Source organism: Sinocyclocheilus rhinocerous, unplaced genomic scaffold (genome assembly GCF_001515625.1).
Source record: "Sinocyclocheilus rhinocerous isolate Xijiao unplaced genomic scaffold, SAMN03320098_v1.1 scaffold470, whole genome shotgun sequence".
NCBI classification, from domain to species: domain Eukaryota; kingdom Metazoa; phylum Chordata; class Actinopteri; order Cypriniformes; family Cyprinidae; genus Sinocyclocheilus; species Sinocyclocheilus rhinocerous.
Genome location: NW_015637537.1, coordinates 431,538 through 440,342, shown reverse-complemented (window position 1 = coordinate 440,342; position 8,805 = coordinate 431,538). Strand labels below are relative to the sequence as shown.

Sequence of the window (8,805 nt, the reverse complement as noted above, 5' to 3'; positions counted from 1 at the left end):
CAATAGCGTGTTGTTAACGGTGGCTGAGCAATCAGCAGACACTCTGTTCCTGATGTGTCTCTTTCTCCGGGTGAGCCAGGCTCTCTGCAGCACAGAGCGCTCACACTGCACCAGAAACATAAGGATAAGGTTAACAAAGTCAAATTACAGTATAGTTTTCAGCACCTTGCTGGGTGGTTGCTAGCATGTTCTGGCTTCTTTCTTGCAGGAGCTTGTGAACCCTATCTTCGAAAAAAGGTTCAAAAGCTGTCACTGGAGCAGTACCCTTTCAAAAGGTACCAAAATATACTCTTTAGATACCAATATGTACATTTAAGGTACCAATAGGAAGCCTTTCGGGGTACAAAGGTATATCTTTTGAAAATGTAATGACCCAGTGACAGATTTTATACTTTTTTTTTTCTGAGAGTAATAGGCAAGAAAATGAGCCCCACCAATATAAGAACTACAGAATAGCCACTACAAACATGATAATTAACCTGAAAAAGAAATCACTAAAAATAAGTGCACTGTACATAGGCTGTTGACAAATAACATGTAAAAAAAAAAAAGTCCAACAAAGTTAGTATCTCTAAGGAGCAGTGCATATGTAACAGATGCTATGACTGCACACTAATTAAGTGTTTCACTATTTTTAATCATCTTTCACCTTTATCAGTTCATCTGAAGAGTGGCATGACAAATGATTATTCAAAGTACAAATTAATCATGTAGAGATGAATAAGGTCATAAAAACTGCTTAACAATATATTATAGATTTCACGGTTACATTTGAAAAATGAATGCAAGTAAAAAGTGAGTATACAAAACGTGGGACTGAACTATGTGCAAAACTGAAAAGGAGTTAAAATTTAAAAGTACAAAAAAAAATTACTAATGAAATTATTTTAAATAGGGCTTACACACAGAATGCAAGTAAAAAGTGAGTGGGACTGAACTATGTGCAAAACTGAAAAGGAGTTACAATTTTGTGAAAATCAAGTACAAAAAAAAATTACTAATGAAATTGTTTTAAATAGGGCTTACACACACACACATAGGCAGGGGCCTCTTTTTTTATTATATATAATAAATAGGCTCCCTTGTCTCCGTGAGCCTTTGGCATATGGCATTGGAGAATTAATGCCTTTGTCTCTGAATATATAAATAAACTAATACATAAGGATAAGTAATGACTACATACACACACCTTTATATACACATACATTTTTGCAGCCAGCCACAGATCTTTAGTAGACAGAGTAGTTTAGATAACATGCAGGTTAAGTGCCTACAAAAAAAAATTACTAATGAAATTGTTTTAAATAGGGCTTACACACACACACATAGGCAGGGGCCTCTTTTTTTTATTATATATAATAAATAGACTCCCTTGTCTCCGTGAGCCTTTGGCATATGGTTTGGAGAATGAATTGATTCGTCTCTTAATATATAAATAAACTAATAAATAAGGATAAGTAATGACTACATACACACACCTTTATATACACATACATTTTTGCAGCCAGCCACAGATCTTTAGTAGATAGAGTAGTTTAGATAACATGCAGGTTAAGTGCTCATATTTGTAAAGATTTTTGGCATCTTCATGTTGACAGTTTAATTTGGCACCTAGAATATTTTTGAGAAAACATGACAAGCCTTTGGCAACAGATGTGCTGTTTCTGTTATATAAATGTGACCCTGGAGCACAAAACCAGTCTTAAGTAGCACGGGTATATTTGTAACAATAGCCAACAATACACTGTATGAGTCAAAATTATTGATTTTTGTTTTATGCCAAAAACCATTAGGATATTAAGTAAAGATCATGTTCCATGAAGATATTTTGTAAATGTCCTACCGTAAATATATCAAAACTTAATTTTTGATTAGTAATATGCATTGCTAAGAACTTAATTTGGACAACTTTAAAGGCGATTTTCTCAATATTTCGATTTTTTTTTGTACCCTCAGATTCCAGATTTTCTAATAGTAGTATCTCGGCCAAATATTGTCCTATCCTAACAAACCATACATCAATGGAAAGCTCATTTAAGATTTTGTATAAAATTATGTCAAAAAACGGACCCTTATGACTGGTTTTGTGGCCCCCGGGTCACAAATGTGCTTGAAACTCAGAAAGCATGTTAAATAAATAAATATATATATATAATTTTTTTTCTCCCCCCTGTGTCACTTTGGCAAGTTGAGCACTTCTGAGGAATGTTGGTACTATATATACTATACTATGGTGACTGAACTTAATTGTCATAATAATAAATGTTGATTCATGCAGATTATTCACTCGTTGTGTATACAGCAGTGATGCTTCAGTTTGGTTTTGCCAGCAGGCCCAGTACAGTCGGGTCAGTCCCTGCTCTCCTCTTCTCTCCACTGCTGTGATACTGATCATGAAAATATCACTAACTATTAGTCATATTACCAAGATATTCATAACCAATATTTCTTGAAAACAGTCACAGCTCATTTCATAAAACCTATCAAACCTAGCCACACAGTTTTTTCCTTTTTTACAATCTAGCTCTAAATCAGCTCTATTTTATTGATTATTAGGGCAATACTCTTGAGTTGTAAGCTTTTGTGTTTGTGAACACGTTATTGTGTGTGTTAGGTTGAGTCTATATATATCTTTTACTTGTGTAAAACCGTCGCAGTGTTTACCTGTGTGAAAACACTTTGACCCATTGATGGAAACTTCTCTGCCCTCCAGCCAGAGACTCACAGCCTCCCCAATCTGCCTCTGCGCTTTACGTTCTGGCGAAGAATAAAAAGATTTTGACACTTCAAGAGACCATCAACCCAAAAATGAAAAATTCTGTCATCTTTGGCACTACCTGACATCACTCCAAACTTCATCATTTCAAACATAACTATCATTATTTTGTGAAATGTTTTGCTTATATAAAGTGTGTTTGTGCTATCTTTCTACAGCAAATGTCGCTTGGTTTAATATTGTTAACTAATACAATGCAATGTAGTTCACATTATATTTGAATGAGATGATTGACTCCTATACAGTCAAACCAAAATGTATTCAGACACCTTCAACATTTCTCACATTATCACAGTTTATTCGCTATAGTTTAGAAAATGGTAATAAACTATGACAAGAACTCAGAGTTAAACTGTGTCAGAACAAATTCATCTTGATAATGTCAGATAACTTTGATAGCAAGGTATGTAATGAATTAGGTTGAATAGCTGTCAGCTGTTAAATGTAAGTACACAATTAGATAGGTCAACCAATTACCAAGCAATGCTTCATTTTGTTCATTAGCACTTAAAGAAAAACACTTCAGCAAAACATGGTCAGGTCAAAGTGTCTGAATCATTTTTGGTCCCAAATTTTTATCAATTTTACTGGTAGTCCACTGTATGATTATAATATGTCACAGTTTACTTTATTTTGCTATCCTCACTTACATAAATGCACTATAGTGTCCTGTTCCTACTAGTAAAAAAACAAAAAATTATATCTGGTGTCTGAATAATGTTTGGTTTGACTGTACACTCTAAAAAATGCTGGGTTGTTTCAACCTAACTGTGGGTCAAATATGGACTAACCCAACTTTTAGGTTAAAAATGTAATGTTAAAATTTAACCCAACGGTTGGGTTAGTCCATATTTGACCCAAAGTTGGGTTGAAACAACCCAGCATTTTTTAGAGTATAGTGAGTCTTTGAATCATTCACTCACTGATTCGTTGTAAACATCGAGTCTTTTAGGACTGAAACAAGGCTTATGATCCTTTATTAAAATTGATGTGCTTACTAATCTAGACTACAGACTTCAGTGTTTAAGCATCATGTAAAACAGCAGCTTTGACATTCTGTTAAGTAACTCATTTTGTGTTTAATGAAAGAAAAAAGGTCATATGGGTTGAATAACATGAGGATGAGTAAATTATGACAGGATATTAATTTTTGGGTGTTCAGCATTTTTTTTTTTATGCACTGATTATTTTGAGATTTTGCGTCCATAACATGTCTTCTAGTGACTAGTGGAAAGAAAACACATTTATTATTTTATGATTATTGTTTATATTATTATTCTTTATATTTGCGTCTGTAGAATTCAATCATAATGCAAGGCCATTTTTCATATTATCATTCATCTGATTTATATAATATTTTATTCCTAAGAACATGGTGAAAATGTATTTTTTTCTAGCCATTGACAGCATTTTCTGATTTATAAAAAGAGCTATTCACAATTCCCTCTGTAAAAATCTTTAATATGTCAAAAATGAAATGAATTTTGAACCTGACTTTATCCAATGATTTTGATTTCTTATTTAATTAGCTAATGCCATATTTAAACATAGCACATTTCAGAAAACATGAATCTTAATGTATCTATTCAACAGGGGGAAGTTGTCTTGAGCCCTATGATCTCACCTCCTCTGCTGTGTCTGTGTCCAGTGATCTCTGCTCCTGAGTCTCTGTCTGAACGCTGTTTTCCAGCACAGGAACGTGTTTCTCACTCTCCACATGACGTTTCTCTGTTTTCTGGCCCGTGAGATGTGCCGTCTCCACTGAAGCACCACCAGACGGGCCCTCTTCCTCTCAGCAAGTCTCTCTCTCCACACACTCAGACAGAGATGGATGAGATGCAGGAGCGAGTGGACATGGAAAGCTCTGTGCTGTAGTCTCTGTGTCCAGACCTCCTCCAGCTCTCTGCTCACAGATGCCTGAGCTCATGGAGCCACTGAGAGAAACACCTGTGAGCAGAACAGAACGCAATCCTCATTCATCCTTTGTTTCAGTGACTGTCACATGACCTCACCACAGAATGTTTTTATTGAAGCTACAAGAAAAGTAGTTCCGGTCCTTGATTCTGATTGGATGAGCCAAGTTGGAAGCTGTTGTAAATTACTCTACAAACATACACCTTTGTTTACTTTGTGTGTTGCTCGGCAACCACTTGGTTGGAACCATAGTTATGTATATATACGTATATATATCTATGGTTGGAACCACAACTGATTCTGAGGAACTACATTGTTTGGCAGAATAATACTGTTTTTATTAATATGATTACACTTTATTTGCTCTGTTTTATATTGTGAAACCTTACTAAGTATATGGAATAACCGTTTTATAAAAGCAATAAGCCCCGTGAAGCCGTGGTTTACAGTGAATTTATAACAGCTAAGGGGCATTGTTAGGCACGATGTGAAGCCCTTATAAATAAAGCAATAATCCCTTCTTGGGGCTTATTGTTTTATTTTACCACTCAACACTCTAAGAGATACAGCCCAATATGTAGAATCTAAAATGAAGGAATTTTCATATTGATAATTCACAGGTGTTTTACCCATATTTTGAATTATGCATTGCATTGTGTTTTAGGGTTTAAGGAAATGTCTGTAAACTTAACGGAAAATTTACTGATAATTTTCCTGTCAGGACATTATCTGTTTTCTAAGATTTTTTTCCCCCTTACAGTACAGCATTTACACTACCATTAAAAAGTTTGGGGTCAGTAAGATTTTTTTCTTTTCTTTTTTTAAGAAATTAAATTCAATGATGCATTAAATTGCTGAAAAGTTACAAAGACTTCTATAAAAAATTTGTGTAACAATGTAAAAAAAAAAAACAATATACATTGTCTTTGTACACAATATACATATATAAGAATATATATATAGTTTCCACAAAAATATGAAGCAGCACAACTGTTTTCAACATTGATAATAACAAGAAATGTCATGAAAGACTGGAGTAATGATGCTGAAAATTCAGCTGTACATCACAGATGCAGTTAGGTCCTTATATATTTGGACACTGACACGATTTTAATAATTTCGGCTCTGTATGCCACTAGAACAGAATTAAAAATGAAACAATCAAGATGACATTGAAGTGCAGACTTTAAGCTTTAATTCAAGGGGTTGAACAAAAATATAACATAAAATGCTTAGGAATTACAACCATTTTTACACACAGTCCCCCCATTTTCAGGGGCTCGAATGAACTGTGATTAAGCACATTATTTTAGAAAGCTGAGTTAAATTTCACTAGCCACACGCAGGCCTGATTACTGCCAGACCTGTTGAACCAAGAAATCACTTCAATAGAAGCTGTCTGACAAAGAGAAGCATGCTTAAAGAGCAACACATCATGCCTCGATCTAAAAAAATTAAAGAACAGATGAGAAACACAATAGTTAACATGTATCAGTCTGGAAAGGGTTATCAAGCCATTTCTAAAGCTTTGGGACTCCAGCGAACCTCGATCAGAGCCATTATCCACAAATGGAGAAAGCTTGGAACAGTGGTGAACCTTCCCAGGAGTGGCCGGCCTACAGACTTTTGGGCAAATATTCTGTGGACTGATGCGACAAAAGTTGAGCTTTTTAGAAGGTGTGTGTCCCGTTACATCTGGCGTAAAACCAGCACAGCATTTCATAAAAAGAACATCATACCAACAGTCAAACATGGTGGTGGTAGTGTGATGGTCTGGGGCTGCTTTGCAGCTTCAGGACCTGGACGACTGAACCATGAATTCTGCACTCTATCAGTAAATCCTGAAGGAGAATGTTCGGTTGTCAGTTTGTGACCTCAAGCTCAAGCGCACTTGGGTTATGCAGCAGGACAATGATCCAAAACACACCAGCAAGTCCACCTCTGAATGGCTCAAGAAAAACAAAATTAAGGTTTTAAGTCAAAGTCCGGACTCAAATCCCGGGGCAATTACTTTTTCATGTAGGGCCAGGCAGGTTTGGACAGCTTTTTCCCTTAATAAATGAAATCATCATTTCAAAACTGCATTTTGTATTTACTCTGGTTATCTTTGAGTAATATTAAATTTTTTTTGATGATCTGAATCTGTTAAGTGTGACAAATATGCAAAAAATGAAGAAGAAAAAAACAGGAAGGGGGCAAAAACCTTTTCACGGCACTGTATACAGTATATATATATATATTGTCTGTATAGTTTTCTATATTTTTTATTTTTAGTTTATTTAGCTTTAGTAATTTAGTACTTCAGCTAAACAAAAATGGGAAATGCTACCTTGGCAAATAGCTGAAATAAAATCATAAAAAATTAAACATTTAAAAAAATATACTAGTTGAAATAAAATTCAAATAAATAAGTTTTCTATATATTTTATTTTGGTTAATATTTATTCTATTTCAAGTAATGAAATGTTTTATGGTTTTAACTTTAGTTAACAATAACCCTGCTTTATGCTATATTTACTGAAAATTCATTCTGGTTACACTTTATTTTGATAGTCCACTTTAGACCTTCTACTAACTATAAGTAACTTTGCAACTACATGTCAGTTAACTCATTGCAGTATTAGTAGATTATTTGATAAGGGTTAGTAGAATAAGATGACATGTACTTGCAAAGTTACGCATATTAATGTTAAGTAACGTAATCGTAATGTTAAGTGTTACCAAAATATTGAATGATTATTATAACTGATATATAAATGCATCAACATCTAGAAGCACCAACCAGAAATGCAAAAATAATGACTTGTTTCAAATGACTTGCAGCTCTGTTGGTGCAGATAGTGGTGCCTAAATTAACCATGACAGCTTTAAAACATAAAATCTGATATCCACCATAAAACAGCCAAAAATACAAGCCAGTGCTCTTCAGGCTGTGACAGATATGAAGTGTACCTCTTCTGTAGAGCGCGATTATAAAAGGCTCTGGCGGTCTGCTGCTGGCGTACACACGTAACCCATGTGGAAAAGCTCACATTCAGTCTGTGTCTCTCTGTTCTGCTCTTCATCCGTTCAACATCACACTTCTGCCACTCACAGTGCGGCCCTACGGCCTAAAACACATATGATATGCACTCTGTTGGCATGCATATAATACGCACCTACCCCACACCCCTAAACCTAAGCATTGCATATCTTATGCACACCAAAGTCAATTTATGCGTATAAATAGTAGGCATATACGCAAAATAGAAACAGAAAATCTTCACATTGAAACACACTTTCATGAGATCAGGTTAGGATATTGGAGTCAAAAAGGTTGAGAACCACTGCTTTAAATGCACAAGGAAATGAACTAACAAGCCTCCCAATGCTAATGGAGTTTTCTGAACATGTTGACATGACTAAGGCTAAATCATAATATCTGCTCTCCATATTTACCAGTCTGGTCCATGTAGAGAAGCAGTGTGTGAGTAGACTGGTGTCATGAGTAACTGCCGCTTGCTGCTCCAACATATGTTTTGTGAGTCTCTGCCAAACCATTTGTTTCCACTGAATGACTGACTGAAAGAGCACCCTCCTCTCCTGTATATAAAAAAATAGCTAACAATCAACAAAATAACCTTTTTTCCTGAGTCCCTCAAACTACAAAATTAAGTTTTGTTCCAGACCCATATGACTTTCTCTCTTCAGCACAACATTTTTTGTTGTATGATACCAATACAATGAAAACGGATGAAAACCGAGCTGTTAAGCTTCAGAAATAACAAAAACAACAAAAAGCAAAAAAGCTAAACGATAGATAGACAGACAGACAGACAGACAGATATAGATAGACAGACAGACAGACAGAAAGACATATATAGATAGACAGAGAGAGATAGACAGACAGACAGACAGATATAGATAGACAGACAGACAGACAGAAAGACAGATATAGATAGACAGACAGACAGACAGACAGACAGACATATATAGATAGACAGACAGATATAGACAGACAGATATAGATAGACAGACAGACAGACAGACAGACAGACATATATAGATAGACAGACAGATATAGACAGACAGACAGACAGACAGACAGAGATAGATAGACAGACAGATATAGTCAG

The 8,805-nt window shown here is 35.1% G+C and overlaps 1 pseudogene; it reads right to left on the bottom strand.

The window, feature by feature from the left end:
* LOC107748977 (uncharacterized) overlaps positions 1-8,805 on the bottom strand; it is a 29,530-nt pseudogene that overhangs the window by 9,847 nt on the left and 10,878 nt on the right.